Genomic DNA, 17,155 nt, shown 5'->3' with positions numbered 1-17,155 from the left:
GACACTGTATCACAGCTGCCCTAGGAAACTACTACTCCTCCCATCACCTCGATCACCCCCTCACTCCCACCACCATCAGCACCACCTCCCTCCTCATCGTGATGAAAAAAATGACTCGGATAACATCCTTTCAAGCCAACACTGGGGCTTAGTTTTAGTGGTCAGTGGCTGACAGAACAATATGGACTCATTAAGTGCCTTAACCACCAGTGGTCTGACCCCTGCTACTGGGATTACAGATTTAATGTCTCTCCTTTTTCATTCCCGAACTTCTAGTTTGAGCTTAATGTGCCCACTTCTCCCCATTCCCACACAAAGAAAAACAAAGATGGTTTGACATGATAGAGACATCCAAGATAATTCATTTAACCCCATAATCAGACAGAGCTGGGAAATGATCTCTAGAAAGAAGAAACAACTCGTATAAAGTCAGCGAATCAACTTCTAGCAAAATCAGATCCAGAACTCAGACCTCCAAATCCACCCAATCAGGGAAGCGGATGCAGTATTTTGAATACCTACTGCTGAATATTAGGAAGTGATGTATGAAAAGTATAAACATTCCTCACCTTGCTTCCAACTACTTGGCTCATTTAAGTCTCATTGTGTCTTACCAGAAAAAAAATGTGTAGTCCTGGCCCGGAGATAAAATTACTGAAATATTCACTATGATAACAGTGGTGGTATTATTACATGATGACATTTGAGAAAGATGTTTTCTATATTAGCAATGCATAACTGAAAGTAACCCGACTGCTAAGGGGGATATCCTTAAGATTAACTCCATATACCTATATAAAACTGGAATAACTGAGAGGTCTTCTCAAAGCAAATCTGAGGGAGAATTCTCATCAAGCAATCAGGAGGACACTTGGGAATCAGGGGAGCTGTGATCAGTATGGTAATGAAGATAATCTACATCTTGCATCTAAGCATCAACAAATTAAAGAGGGCCCGTGTTTTCAAAGCATCTGGTAAAGACAAAACTAATGATAAACACAATTAGGCATATTTATTCATTTTGTTCTTTGAAAGTCATCTCGTTGTCCTAGCTTTCAAATCAATCTCTGATACTGAAAATGACACTTCTAAACCCTAACTTCTGAAATCTTTGGAAGAAGAGTATTGAGGAATTTGTAATTTTAATGTACAAACTGCGATCTCCACTATTAAAAAAATAGTAACTGTCAAGGTTAGTTCCGCAGAGCAAGATGTAATTGTGTACAATTCACTTCCACATTTAGAGTCAAAAAGAGTTCATCTACACAGTTATCCAGTTAATCTTGAGTACTTTCAGCTGAAAATATTTTAAAATAGCCGTTTCCTTAACATCAGTTCCTTTAGAAATAGTTTTATTAGAAACCTCCCCCTCTTCTTTTACCCAGTTGATACTCAGTTTCATAATGTCATTAAGATAGCACTTCTCTCACATTTAAAAATAACTATATAAATGGACTAACAGAACACACATATATTTTTAAATTTTAACCAATCAGTGAGGGATGTGCCCCTATTATTTCCCAAGACTCGATCATTGAGCACGTAATAACCTGCAATTCCCATCATCTTCCACTGCTTCAGTCTCCGCCAGAGAAGACACCACCACATACCATGATGCATTACTTTTTTCTCTTAAAATGGTAAAAATAGAACTCCGAGCTCCTAATCAGCATGCATATCGGAAGCTACTGTTTCCTTTTAGATAGTGGATGCAGGTCCTCTGCAATTCTTAGAATAAATAAGCAAGCAAGAATTCTAAAACCAAATGTATTGCTTGTTTTGCTTAAATGTTTAATGTTCTCCCTAAATAATTCATGTCCTCCCAAAAATAGGTCAGATATGACACAGGCAGCAAATGGAAACTAGAAAATGCTTCAAATGGTGCTACTTCTCCTAGGAACACATATCCTATTGGAAGTCTAACAGGAATCTCAAATGTAGTAAGTCCCACACCAAACCACTCACTTCCCCACTACCAACCTCTTCTCCTCCAGTGGGACGGTTTAAAGGAAACGAACTGAGAAAGTTCTCGCTATTCACACTAGATTTCTCTCTTTCCCTAATGCCTCTCTCCCTCCCCGCTCCTTAGTAATCTTTATTGTAGACACCATTCGAAAATACCTTTCAAATCAGATCATCTCATCTGCACTTCTCTGCTCCTGCGCCAGTTCCTGCTCATGCACCTTTCACCTGGCCACCGCAAGAGCTTTCCTGGTCTCCTGGCTTCCACTCCTGCCCCTCCATTGTCTGTTTTCTACACAAGATAACTAACTACACCCAGCTTGGCTATTTCCAGCAGTTTTCCATCTCTCACAGAATGAAGTCAAAATACTTGCTGTAACCTCCGTCTGACTCGCTCTCAGAACTCGTGTGCTGTTGTTCTGTCCCCATGGCCCTTCCCTCCAGACGGGACAAACAGAACCCACATCAAGCTCTGGGCACATGCTCGTCCTCCCTGTCTAGAATGCATTTCTGCCAACATCGTCTTGGCCTCAGAACTTTCTCAAATGCCGCCTCCTCAAAGAGTCCTTCCCCAGCCACCCTGTTTAAGATAGTCCCCTTGGTAATATCACATGAATGAAGGGTCAGCTCATCGTGAAAATGACAATTGTGATTTAGGATGAGATGAGAGAGCACCTGGAGAAGGAACATTTGGCTGCATGTGGTATGGAAGAGCAGGGTCTATTTTTTGTTGGAAAATAAAATTTTCCTTTTCAATGAAAATGATGATGATGATGATGATGATGATGATGATGGTAACTACAGTAACGGTAGCCAACATTCATTGAACATATGCCCAGCACTGTTTTGGCTATTTTGTCATTCCCAATTATGAGTGAACTGCAAAATCCATTTAATTCTTACAGCCTTGGAGGTAGGTACATTTTTGTTCCCTTTTATAGATTAAGTAACTAATATACCAAGAATACCTAGAAAAGCTTACATAGCCCCAAACAAGTTAATCTGATCAAGAAGGCTTTTAAAAGAAACACGACCAAACAAAATTGTCCAATGTGAGGCTATGGAAATATTGCCGTGGGTTTAGAGGGCTGCTTCCTCTAACAAAGGGAAAATGACCCAAGAGATGTGGAACCCTCTCCAAAGGCAAGTCCCAGTCATGCAATCACAAATAATCCCAGAGGCAGAACACGATGCATGCCAAGTGCCAATCCAGCCCCAGGGTGAGGGATGATTTTTAAAGAGGAAAACTGGGCATAGGGCAACTACTGATTAGCAGGAATGACCTATAACAGTGATGGCGAACCTTTTGAGCTCGGCGTGTCAGCATTTTGAAAAACCCTAACTTAACTCTGATGCCATGTCACATATAGAAATTTTTTGATATTTGCAACCATAGTAAAACAAAGACTTATATTTTTGATATTTATTTTATATATTTAAATGCCAATTAACAAAGAAAAATCAACCAAAAAAAATGAGTTCACGTGTCACCTCTGACACGCGTGTCATAGGTTCGCCATCACTGACCTATAAGAACAATACAGAAAAAAATGCATAAATTTTCAGAAAGAGTTGAAATTATGATAAAAGTATGAGTAACCAAAGGAGTCCCTTATGTTCTACTGAATCTAACAAGGACATTTTCTATGAATTACAGTAACAGATGTGAAAGAGAATATTATTTTTCCTACTCCTCTCTAATTCCATGTTCTGTTGGGAGGTGGGAGAGAAATCTGGTACAAGGAAACCGCACACTTCAAACCTCTAAACCTCAGGTCTGCTGTCCAAGAAATAGCACATACAAGCAGCCAGAGGGTTTGCAGATAAGAGAATGTTCCACAAACCTGGAGGAGAATGAGAATGGGAAAGGCCAAAAGAACTCTGAAGATAACCGAGTAGAGTGAGATTTGCAACAAGGGGAAGAGGATGGGATCCATGATCCAGGAAAAAAATAGTGATTTGTAAGCACATAAAAAACAAAACCAGCGATCACTTAGGGCCAATGTGGCTTCATGAAGAATGATTTGGGCCAAATGAGTGTCTTTTCTTTTTTTCTTTTTTTGCTAAAGTTAGATAATGGCACATGATGCCGAATTCATGAATGATATAAAGCTGGGAGGATCAGTTAATATGCTGCATAAAGGTTAGAACAGTTCTGGTCTGGATAGCTATCTTTTTTTTTAGTGGACACAAAGGTAATTTATTAAGAGAAAACAATAATTTGAGGAGTCCCGTTCACAGATGGCGACCACAGCGACCCCCCTTCCTGCGGGTGCTGCCGGAGGGGATGGGAGTGACATCCTCAATCGGACAGATCTTCATTCCCCAGCGGGCAAGGGCTCTTAGAGCTGCCTGGGCCCCTGGCCCAGGGGCCTTGGTCCTATTTCCCCCTGTGGCTGGAGTTTGATGTGAAGAGCAGTGATGCCCAGCTCCTTGCACCTCTGAGCCACATCCTGGGCAGCCAACATGGCAGCGTATGGAGAGGACTCATCTCAGTCAGCCTTCACCTTCATCCCACCGGTCACATGGCAGATGGTTTCCTTGCCAGAAAGATCAGTGACATGGGCAAAAGTGTCATTAAAGGATGCAAAGATGTGGCAGACCCCAAATACATTCCCTCCTTCAGCCACCTGAGGTCCGAGGCTGATGACGCGTTCTTCCTTCTTTTCCACCGCCTTGCGAGGTGCCTTTTCTGCGTGTCTCCTCCAGACTCCGCCACCGGAAAGAGAGATGGGAGAGAGCGGGGCTCGCTATCAATATCTAAGCACTAATTATTTACCTCCTTTCATTCTTTCCAGAAACGTCTAAGGAAGATACTATGAAATCCTTCTCATAAAACTGTGGGAACAGGCTGAGAGGAGGTGACTTGGCAAAGATCAGTCATTTACAAGGGAGGTGGCTTCAGAGTTTGTGAGTAAGTCCTGCCCTCCTAGCGACCAGGACGCTGCGGGTGCGAAGCCCTGCCCTACGACAAGACACTGTGAGGCCACTCATTTACCTCCGGGGTGAGACGGTCAGTGAAAAGAAGACCTCGGTCTTCACGCGTGTGAAGCAGAGACAGACAGCGGTTCCTGTTTGTCACCTCGGTCACAGGTGCCCTTGTCTAAGCTGCATTTCCAAAGAAGCACTGACAGCAAGTGTGTGCTTGGCGCGAGGGCCCAGGGCTCTTCGGGAATCACTGGGTAATTCCGGGTCCACCTTAGGAGTTAACATGGAAAGCACGGAACAGTTGAACACGTTTGTTTCCTTTCACTCCGCACCATCACCCTGAAACCACAGTGGTCCATCCTGTGGCCTGGGCGAGGCCTTCCAAAGACAGCCCATGAGGCTGCAAGCCCTGGTGGGTGAGACTCTCCAGAGGGGGTCACTGGAGGGTTTGAAACCGTGTGATGCCAGCCATGTGATGTACTGGTTCTCGGCACACTTGTGTCATTCCACCAACATTAAGCGCTATTAGCCCCACAGAAACACCAAAGGCAGAAACTGGGCCGGATTCGATGCATCTTGGCAACATTTATCTCCCTTCTCACCAGCTTATTCAATTTTGCTTTCTTTTATCGCATTAGCCCACTGCCTGGCCTTTCAGGAGTTAAAGAAAAGCCTCATACATGACTTGTGACTAATCTGTTATGAGAAACACAGCCGGTCCCCTCACTGTTCCCCGCACACCGAGAAGTGATGGTGAGATGCAATTACATGCCAGGCGCATGGGGGGGCAGGTGCTGACCAAGCTGGAACCGCACCTGCCAGGAGGACAGGGGCTCTGAGTCTGTAAAAGCAAAAAGAGGAAAAAAATCCCATTTCCTTATGTACCACATCACATGTGGCACAAATATCTTTGGAGATATTTTAGAGTCTAATTGAATTGTTCATGGGAAGCAACAGACATCTTTAAATCACAACCCTGCACCCTGGCAGGTGTGCTCAGTGGTTAGAGCATCAGCCCACATCCCGAAGGGTCTTGGGTTCAATTACCGGTCAAGAGCACTTACCTGGGTCGCAAGTTCAATCCGTAGCTCTGGTGGGGGCACTTTAGGGAGGCAACCAATCAATGTGCACATCTATGTTTCTCTCCCCGCCCCCCACTACTTCCTCCCTTCCACTCTCTCTAAAAAGAAAAAAAAGAAATCTTGAGGTGAGGATTAACCAAAAATAAATAAAAATAAATAAATCCCAACCCTAATTCCAAATTCTGACCCCTCATATCACCAGCAGGGAGATCACGGGTCAGTTACTTAACTATTCTGCACTTCAAGCTCCTTTTCAGTGAAATGAAAATAATAATAGTACCTGCCCCATCAGACCATGTTGGAATTAAATGAGATACTGTCCACAGTCCCTGACAAGTAGTAAGGAAAAGCTCAATGCAGTATAATGCCACCATGAATATTATCTTCATTGGTTTCCTTTAGGAAACTAGAAGGCAAATTTCACTCAGGAGCCCAAGATTTTAAAGTTAAAGAGGTGCTGGCTGTAACTACTCGCAAATGCACCGTGCATCCTAGGCCGCCTGTACACCACCTGTAAGCCACCTGCCCTGCCTCGGCCGAGCTCCAGGCTCTGCAGCCCAACTCTACCTCGGTATCAAGCACGCCTGTCACTTCTTTTCCTCTTCTCCCAACTCCGGCCCATCACTTCAGGAGTGTCTCTTTGTCCCTTTCCTTTATTTGGAAAAGAAATCCCGATTTTGAGAGTTTGGCTTGAGAATCATCCCTGCGATGTGCATCTCTAAAGAAAAGGAAATAGCCAGGTGCCCTCGTGAGGTCAATCACAGAGGATGGGTGAGAACATACTAACACACAGAGAGCCCCTGGCACATCCCACGGAAGCCCTCTCCTCCCAGGTCACCACAATCAGAGGACGTCAGGACCGGCTCCTCCTCTGGAAGCAGCTTAGCCTGCCCGTCAGGTGGGCACACCCTACATACCTCCTGGGGCCTGTGCCAGGTCGAGCCAGTGCACAAATGAAACAAATGGCCCAGCGTGCGCGCACAGGTGACCCTCCTTTGTGCATCATCTGTGCTTGCTCTGTAAAAGTCAGGTAATTTTCAGAACAGACTAACCCAGCCGTGGGCAAACTACGGCCCGCGGGCCGGATCCGGCCCGTTTGAAATGAATAAAACTAAAAAAAAAAAGACCGTACCCTTTTATGTAATGATGTTTACTTTGAATTTATATTAGTTCACACAAACACTCCATCCATGCTTTTGTTCCGGCCCTCCGGTCCAGTTTAAGAACCCATTGTGGCCCTCGAGTCAAAAAGTTTGCCCACCCCTGGACTAACCTTACCCCTCCTTCTGCAATCTCTCTTCTCTATTTGTTTGTCAGACTCCATTTTAATAACTACAAAACTGAGATTTTACTATCCAGTGGTGAAGATTTTAGATAGGTAGACTATATATTTTATTAACACAAACCCAGTGCTCCCTATAAGAGCCTACACCCGTGGTTGGCAAACTGCGGCTCGCGAGCTACATGCGGCTCTTTGGCCCCTTGAGTATGGCTCTTCCTAAGCCTTAGGAGTACCCTAATTAAGTTAATAACAATGTACCTACCCATATAGTTTAAGTTTAAAAAATTTGGCTCTCAAAAGAAATTTCAATCGTTGTACTGTTGATATTTGGCTCTGTTGACTAATGAGTTTGCCGACCACTGGCTACACCAACTGAGTATGTTCATGGGCCAGTCACTGGCATCATGGACTCTCTCTCCTCAGCGCTGAGGGCACAGGGCATCCCTGGATGCAGGCCTGCTCCCACCGCTGCCCAGGGAGTGGAGATGCAGCTGGACACAATGTCTCAGTCCCAACCCTGCCACGTCAGCAAAGTCACTACCATGTGTGACGGCCTCAGGACCCCAACACTGTCTGCATCATCCCAGCATTACACCTCAGCACCCACGACTCTCTTTCCCTTGGGATTTCTTGATGGGGAGGGGGTGGTCCCCAACTAGCCAAGAAGAGAGATTCGAGAAGAAGGGAGAAATGCAGGGAGGGAGGGAGAAGGGAATTGTCTTTAAATAACAATAAACATTTCATTTTTCATTGAAACTTTATATGCCATCATCATACAACTTGGGTTCATGATATCCCTAACACTTGCTAAAAATAAATTAAAACCTTGTATAGTTCTGAAAACAAAATATTCCCACAAAGCCTCTTCTAACATTTTTCACTTGCTATTCTGTCTCTTACTACCTAAATGAAAATAAACTCATATTTCAGCTGCAGTATAAATAACACACGCCCTGAATGTTTTCATGTTTCCACAGCACTTACTCAAATGGGTGAGGAATGTAGCTATCATTCGTAACATTTCCTACCCTGAGCAGAAAAATTGGCTTTCAATTACACATACAATGCACACACACAAAGTTTGGAGCAGCCTAATTTTTACTCTAGACTGCTATATGATCAGAGTGTAAATACCTAACTCGTTTACAGAAACCCGCTAAATGAAACTGTCTGTCGGCCATCAGTGTCCAGGCAAACGCTCAGCATGATGAGGAGCCCGACTGGCGTGCTGTCTACACAGAGGACATTCCACTTGACAGGCGCTCTACACGCCTGTACTTCCCGGGGTATGTGTTTAAGATTCTCGGACTCTCCCACATCCATTTGGCTCGATGTCTACAGTAACTAAGAGCAGTAAATCTGCGTCAATGTTCAATGACATTATTTTGCCCATTTAGCTACTTATGTAAAGAAAGAAAAACGTTTGTTAAGAGAGAAAATGTTGGCGTCATACATGTTTATAAAAGTACATATGCAGATTTCTACACACACACACACACACACACACACACACACTTTTCTAATCATTTTAGGGAACCAGCTGTCACATTCCACAGGTGTGGCACCTGCAATGCTGCTGGCTGCCTAGGATAAACATCTGACCAGCAGGGGCCTACATCCTGGCTGTTACGCTGTATACTCAAAGCTCGCCCAAAGGCCAGCAGCCCGGAGTCAGCAAGAACCAGGCCCCTCCTCCCCAGGCCTGCGGTTTCCTGGGCTCAAGGTGGATGCAGCAGCTCTGGGCATCACAATCCCACTGAAAGTTAGCAAGTTCAGATCACCACACACACGCTCCCTGGTGGCTTTCCGCCCTTCCACTCGGGTAAGAAAGCCTTCCCTGCTCCGGGCGCAGTCCCCCTTACCTCCCTGGGCCGGCACAGTGCCCACTCCTAAACCATTCCGGGGTAAGGAGCCGTGGAATCACCAGGGACGGCCCATCCAATCACAGTTCTTCCCTCTGGGATGGAGGTCTTCACCCAGGACCAGCATATCAATGAGCACAAACAGTGAAATTAACTGTTTTTCTATTTCACCAAACACCCAGGACCAGCATATCAATGAGCACAAACAGTGAAACTGTTTTTCTATTTCACCAAATTAATGTTACGTAAAAAACAGTACTCCCGTGGAATAAGGTTCACTGTTAGAAATGGAAAACATAGCGCATTAGTATTGAGGCGAGTCTAGCCGGTACCAGGGGTTTTGCTGCGTGCTTCTCCCCCGGTGACCCCATTTAAGTCTTGCATCTTCTCCCAGAGGCAAATATTATTCTATAGTTAGAGAGTCAGGCAATTAAACTCATGTGAAATTAAGGACTTATTTATCAACCTCTTTTAAAATATTAGTTTAACTTTTGTTCTTATTAAAAACCTGGGACAGCAGAACGGCATGAAAAATTAAGGACATTTATAATGGGATACAATGAAATTTAAGTGAGAAATTTAACAAAATTGAAGTCGACCGTAATCCCATCACTCGGAAAGAACTGTTTTTGGCAATTTTGTGTGTTGCTAATAATGTTTATTTTCTAAAGTGTTCACGGATAACCAGAGGTAGCTACTGTTTTAAGCCTGCTTTTTATACTGCATATTACATGGTAAATGTTTCCCCATGCTGTGATTTGAAAGAAGTGATTGTAATGCCTAGATTGCTGAAAATTTGTGTTACCAAACCTTTGCAAGCATTTCCGTTTTGAACTCCCTCACACAAAAATCTCTAAACACAATTTCCTTCCCCTCCTCCTCCCTCCCTCTCTTCCTTCCTTTCTTCCAGTTAGAGGCCTGGAAGTGAAATTGCTGGACAGAGTAAGAAAACACATTGAAATATTTTCATATCCAAAAATATTTCCACCCATTTCACTCTCCATTTAATAATGTTGGGGCCTGGCTGGCGTTGCTAAGTGGTTAGAGCATCGTCCTGTGCACCAGAAGGTTGAGGGTTCGATTCCCAGTCAAGGGCACATACCTGGGTTGCAGGTTCAATACTGCCTGGTCAGGGTGCATGCAGAAGGCAACCAATTGATGTTTCTCTCTCACATCTCCCTCCCTCCCTTCCACTCTCTCTGAAACCAATGGAAAAAAATGTCCTAGGATGAGGATTAAAATAATAATAATAAGTATTATAATAAAACTAGAGGCCCGGTGCACAAAATTCATGCACTCGGGGGAGTGGGGGACGTTCCCCAGCCTGGCCTGTGCCCTCTCACAGTGCGGGAGCCCCGTGATTGATCTTCCCAAAGAAGTAGACCCAGCCCACCCATCTGGGGCTCCTCGATGGATTGCCCCAAAGATGTAGGCCAAAGCCACCTGGACCTGCCTCCATGGCTCCACCCCAGCCTCGCTGCGCGGAGCCACCGGGACCCGCCTCCACACCATGCACGCAGTGTCAAGTCGCAGCCTCCTGGTGATGGATTGTTACTGCGTGAGGGCGTCATGGCGTGAGGGCATGATGACCACATAGGCTTTTATTAGTATAGATTTATTGCAAAATTGTTAGGGACAGGAAAAGTTCAGGTTTTCTGTAAATCATTTTACTCAGAGGGTAGATTCGGCCAACCCTGGAGATGGAGAGAGAATCTGAGTCTGAGAGATGCCTTGGGAGCCTCGCCTTGGCCTGAGGAATTTCTAGTGCTTGGCTTGCCAGGGAAGAGTTATGTGGGAAGTCTGCTCTGGTCCTTTCCTCTGACTGCTGGCTCTTTATAGACCATATCCTGTTCTTCCCCCACATGGCCAACCACTCGGATTTGAAGGAACAGTCTTGGCTGCCTTTGGTCTCCAGCCATTGGTGCAGGGAGACATCACGTGAATTCCCATCCCTAACCTGCAGCACTTGGCCTTCTTCCCTCACCTATCACTCATCTTCCCCAGTGGATGAGAACTGTGGGGTTCTACTGAGGTGCCTCCACTTTCTAGTCACAGAGCCACTACCCTCATGGGATTAGAAGTCCATCCCTTCCTTTCTTTTCATCTAACTGCCCACTACCTTGGCAACACATTAGAATCACCTGGGAAACAATAAAAACTACTGATGTCACCACTGCCCTCCCACAAAATGAATTCTAATTGGACAAGGGTGGAAGCTGAGCACAGATATGTGTATTTGATAGCTCCCCCGACCTTCTAAATGCATCCATGTTTGAGAAAGATGATAACACCCTCACTACTGCATCTAGAAGAAATACCCTCAGTTTCTAGGGTGTGGGTATTCCCTGGCCAGGTTTTTAGGGCTGATGCAGGTGTCTATACCTGCTCCCCTACCACCGCCCTGTGAATAGCGTTGGCTCTTTCAATGGGTATCTACTCCCTTCCATTCCACTCTCTATACATTTACCTTCTCAAAATAGCCATTTGCACATCTAACAAAACTGGGGAACACTAGATGCCTAAAACAATTCTTTCATCTCCATCCCCACCCCAAACCCTGCTCATCTGTCAGTCCTCCCCATCTCAGTTCATGATCCACCATTCCTCCTCTTACTCAGCACAGGAAACCTAGGAGGGAGTTTTATTCCCTCATTCATGTCTTTTTTAAAAAAATATGTTTTTATTGATTTCAGAGAGAGGAAGGGAGGAAGGGAGAGAGGGAGAGAGCGATAGAAACATCAATGCTGAGAGAGAATCATTGATCGGCTGCCTCCTGCACGCCCCACACTGGGGATTGAGCCTGCAACCCAGGCATGTGCCCTGACCGGGAATGGAACAGTGACCTCCTGGTGCATGGGTCAATGTACAAGCACTGAGCCACACCGGCAGGGCCATTCCTGTCTTTTCTTCATAGTAAGTCTTTTTCTCGCCATCCAGAGCACATCCAACCTGCCAATCCATCACCTCCAGCGCACCTGTCTCCTTTCTAGTCTAAGGTGCCAGGATCCCTTGGCCTTCTCACTTGTCTCCGTTTCCAATTGTGGCCCCTGGAGGGCAGCTCCACACAGCACCCAGAGGGACCTTTCACAAATAAAGAACTTCCCTTACCTAAATCCCCCGTGGTTTTCCATTCAATAAAAATCCAGTGTACGCTCCTTAAGTGTCTTACCTTGACTATCTCTCCCATTTCACTTACCACTCTGGGCAGACTCATTATGCCAGGGGTGCTGGCCCGTTTTCTGTCCCTCAAAGCCCTGGGACTTCCTTTGTTCTCTTTCTTGTACCCTTCAGTCCCAGACATTGCCATACCCTTGCTTCATCTCATCATTTGGGGACTCAGTTCAACTATCTAGACTTCATCTAAGGCCCCCCTGAACACCTACAGAAACATAAACTTTCCATCCCATAATCCTGGTCCCCATTTCTCCGTGGTTGAGGGACCCCACCTCCAGAACACTCCAGGGGGACAGTGGTTGGGCCAGTCTTCTTCCTACTGCAGCCCTGCAGCCAGGTGCTTAATAAGTCCATAGCTGACAAATAAAGAATCTTGGTAGGGGCTGTGTGGGAGAGGAGCTAAGCATGCTTGCTCATGTCTCTAACTTATCGGAACAGATTTGTTCCCCCTTAAGCCATAATAAACAATTGTTATCACACAATGTTTCAAAAATAAACAGAAGAAAACAAAGTCCGGAATTCTCACTCTGTGGAAATTAAATCTACTACTATATTTGAATTTTTAAAAAATATTTACATGGAAAGAGAAAAATGAGAAATAAGAAAATGTCAATGGGGTGAATTTTAGCTTTCTCCAGAAATAGAACTCATCCTCTTTCATCTCAGCATATAAAACCTCACTTAATAGTCTGCAGAATCTATCAAGATACACTTTGGGAAAAGAAAAAAATACTTTGGAAAAGCATTCTTTCCTCAGCATTGAGAACCGGTTCTTAAGAGCAATCAACCTGAAGAGAAATGGCAGGAGATGGGACAGTGAGAAAATGAGAGGAAGGGCTCTTCACTCCTCAGAGGCACGCTTCCCCGCCGCCCTGTTTAGTGTCAGGAATGGAGCCATCGGAGATTGACACTGTGCTCACTCTCACACTGAGCACCCCGCCATCGGGGCCGCCGCACCGCAAGCACGTGCAGGTTGAGGCTGCCTTCCTCAGGCTGAGGAATTCAAGCCCAGATGCCTGGGAACTGATATTTACTGGGCACCACTGTTGTGGGATTTACATTTTCACAGCATCCTTCTCCTCCTCTCCACAGGGCTTTCCAGCTGAATTTGTTTTCAAACCAATGGTTCCTAAGTACAAAACTAAATATTTAAGGTTAAATTTAGCTCCCAAAAAGAAAACATCAGCTCACAACATAAATGATATTCAGCCTCTCGTGATTTCAATTGGCTCTAATGCTCATACATCCAAACATCCCTTGGTCCCCAAGGCCTAAGTTAGCAAACTATCCACACCTTGGTTTGCAAGATGGTTAGATACCTGCAGATGTCACAGCAGTCTTATGGGCTACAGAACAGCCATTAACTCAGCTCTTTAAAATGAGGATATCAAGACCCATGGAGACAGACCCCAGTAAACTCAGATATCTAATAGGAAGCAAAACATGAATTCTCCCAGACTTAACAGCCACTGCTCTTTCTACAGTACACAGCACAGAGAGACATTATAATTATAAATCACATCATTAAAAGAGTAACCATGATCAAAAGAAAAACAACAACTATTACAAGCATTCCAATTCTAACTGCGGATTTTCAACCTAATTAGATGGCAACAGCATCAGAAAGTGGAAAACAAAACAAAAAGTTAACATAAACATGAAATGAAATCCACGCAGCCACCAGACTGAACTGGTGGGGGTTCCCTTCAGACAGCTGAGGTTAGGCTGGCTGAGGGCACGTGGACCAATCCTCTGACCATGCAGCTCTATCCATCTGGGGAGTCGTTAGCATTCATCAGTGTCTGGTGTGAGTGTGGGTGACCCGCCATGGCAGGGGCCTCTGAGCCGGACAAACCAAGCAGGTACAGGCAGCCCCACGTCTGTCTCCCTGCTCCTCAGGGAGAGAGGGAGCCGAAGGGAAGCAGACGCCAAAAGGCCAGAGCTGCAGGATGCTGGCGCGGCCCTGCTCTTTCTCGGCGGTTCTATTTTTGTAGTGTGACATTTGAAGATCCGGTGTCACTGCGTGATCTGATGCTCCCCACCTCTCCACCGCTGCTGGGGTTCCCCGGGTTTCCATGGCACTTCTTAATGGGAACAGCAGACTCTGGCTCCTGGAGACAGCGCTGTGGCAAGGGCAGGGACAGAGCTGCTTACCTGCTCTTCCCTGGAAGCTGAGCCTCGCCTTCAGCCCAACACCCACAGTGTGGGGCAGAACAGTGTATTGAAATAAACCAAGAGCCCTAATCAGTTTGGTTCAGTGGATAGAGCGTCGGCCTGTGGACTGAAAGGTCCCAGGTTCGATTCCGGCCAAGGGCATGTACCTTGGTTGCGGGCACATCCCCAGTAGGAGGTGTGCAGGACGAAGCTGATCGATGTTTCTCTCTCATCGATGTTTCTAACTCTCTATCCCTCTCCCTCCTTCTCTGTAAAAAATCAAGAAAATATATTTTTTTTTAAAAAAGAAATAAACCAAGAGGACAGAACGCTGAGGAGCCCCCGACAGGACAGGGACGGGGGAGCTGGGGCAGTCCCCGGCACTGTCCACACGCAGAGAGAAGTTAGAACTCAAGTGCTCTGGACTCCCAGTCTACTACTGTTTTAGCTCAGTGTGTATGTGTGTGTGTAAACAGTGTTCGTTACCAGCATTTCACTAGCTATGCAAGTGTAGGCTACCGTGTAGCACTGGCTCTACTGATGCCCAATAACCAGGATGCTCCTGCCCCTCGGGCACATAATCAAGAACAGCTGCACCTTATGCCTTATTTGCTGCCTCCTCGTGACCGTGACCCACCTTCTTTCCGCAGCACTATCTTTGGGTTTAAGGGTGAAGAAACATTGCTATTAAGTTACACCAGGCAGCTTTGGTACTTCCAGGCCTCACCTCTCCCAACAGCATCCTGGGCCAGTGAAGCCTGGATAATGTAGAGGTGTATGGCCATGCAGTGTACGCAGCCAGGAAACGCTCACAGACCCCACCTTCCATTTCATAACCATCTAACATCGTTTACTGTCACTTGTAATTAAAGAAATACAAGACAGAACACAAGACAGTATTTCAAACCAGCTGGTTGGCGAAGGGTTCTTTTGTTAGTTGGGTGGTTTTGTTGTTCCTGGTATGTAGCACCTATGATCATGGGGGCGGGTATGGGAAGAAGGAACATTCTGACACTGTGATGCAAAAATGTGAATGAGAACATAGGAATTTGGATTTTAAAAATGTAAGTTTTTTGGTGGAACTGTAATTGGTACAGCCACTACAGAAAATGATAAGATCCTCGAAAAATTAAAAATAGGACTACCATATGATCCAACAATTCCACTTCTGGGAATATATCCAAAGGAAATGAAATCAAAAAGATATCTGCACCCCATGTTCACAGAGGCATTATTTACAATAGCAAAGACATGGAAATAACCTAAGTGTCCATCCATTGATAAATGGATGAAAAAGCTATGGCGTATATACACAATGGAATATTATTGTGCCATAAACACACACACACACACACACACACACACACACAAAACGAGAAACTCCTACCAGTTGCAACAACATGGATGAGCCGTGAGGCATTAAGCTAAGTGAAATAAGTCAGACAGAGAAAAACAAATACTATATGGTCTCACTTATATATGGGATTGCAACAGCAACAACCAAAAAAGAAAAAAACAAACCAAATTCATAGAAAATCAGATTAGACAGTGGTTACCAGAGGCAGAAGTTTGGGAGGGGAAATAAGAATAAGTTGGTCAAAAGGAACAAACTTCCTGTTATAAGATGAGTAAGTCCTAGGGATGTAATGTACACCAGGACTCCGGCTAGCACTGCTATGTGACACACAGGAAAGCTGTTAAGAGAGTAAATCCTGAGTTCTCATCACAAGGAGAAAATGTCCCCTTGTTTTCTTCTTATTGAATCTATATGAGAAGATGGATGTTTGCTGAAGCTACAGTGATAATGATTTCACAATACGTATAAATCAAATCATCATGCTGTATACCTTAAACTTATACAATGATGTATGTCAATTATTTCTCAATAAAACTGGAAAAATATTTTAAGAGCATGTGAAAGATACAAGAAGAAACAGACAAGCTTTTGGCTTAATAATAACTTCCTTTATAACTCTTCAAAATGTGATTTTTGTTTTAGTGGTAGACTTATTTTTAAAGTAAGCTTTGTTTGCATATATATTGGCCAACAGTTTCCATTCCATTATGTGGCCGAATTTTATATAATAACGACCAAATTGGAACAAATTAAATTCTCAAATGGTAATAAGCTCATTATATTTTAGTATGTCAATATACTTCAGCACAGAACCATTAAAATAAGGTCGTAGGTATTCTGACATAGAAATATTTTAACATAAAGTGCAAAAAGACAGTGAAAAGAATATTACAGCAAAATTTCATTTCACAAAAATATACATTTCATAGAGCAAAACCTTGGGCTGATAGTCAGCAAAAATATATAGTAATAAAAGAAATTGCAGTAGACTTTTATTTTCATCTTATTGCTTATATTTTCTAATTTTCTATAGTGAACATGTCCTGTTAGTAATAAAGAGGAAAGGGGTCCAAAAATATATGAAATATTAACACTAGCCACCTCGGATTTTCTTTAAATGTCTCCCTGACGCTGGCACAACTCAGAACTGAGTCCAACCAACAGATGGAACCACATTCCCATATCGAAATCCCCATCCCAATCAGCATGCAGGAAATCAGACCTTACAGTAAGGTGTTTATAGTAGTGCCTTAGAAATGCCATTTCTTAGTCCTCTGTTGTTCTTGTGACACTGTAAAATTCAGCAACTAGGAATTCTGTTTAATGAAGGGAGAAAGATACTGTGATTATATCT

At 44.3% G+C, this 17,155-nt stretch overlaps 1 protein-coding gene and 1 pseudogene across 1 annotated transcript in view; both read right to left on the bottom strand.

Moving 5' to 3' along the window:
* NRG3 (neuregulin 3) overlaps positions 1-17,155 on the bottom strand; it is a 1,093,034-nt gene that overhangs the window by 1,041,170 nt on the left and 34,709 nt on the right. The window lies entirely within an intron of this gene.
* LOC102257324 lies at positions 4,136-15,291 on the bottom strand (annotated as a pseudogene).

The sequence above is a fragment of the Myotis brandtii genome, unplaced genomic scaffold, assembly GCF_000412655.1.
Source record: "Myotis brandtii unplaced genomic scaffold, ASM41265v1 scaffold356, whole genome shotgun sequence".
Taxonomy (NCBI): Eukaryota; Metazoa; Chordata; class Mammalia; order Chiroptera; family Vespertilionidae; genus Myotis; species Myotis brandtii.
This window is presented reverse-complemented; position numbering and strand designations above follow the sequence as displayed.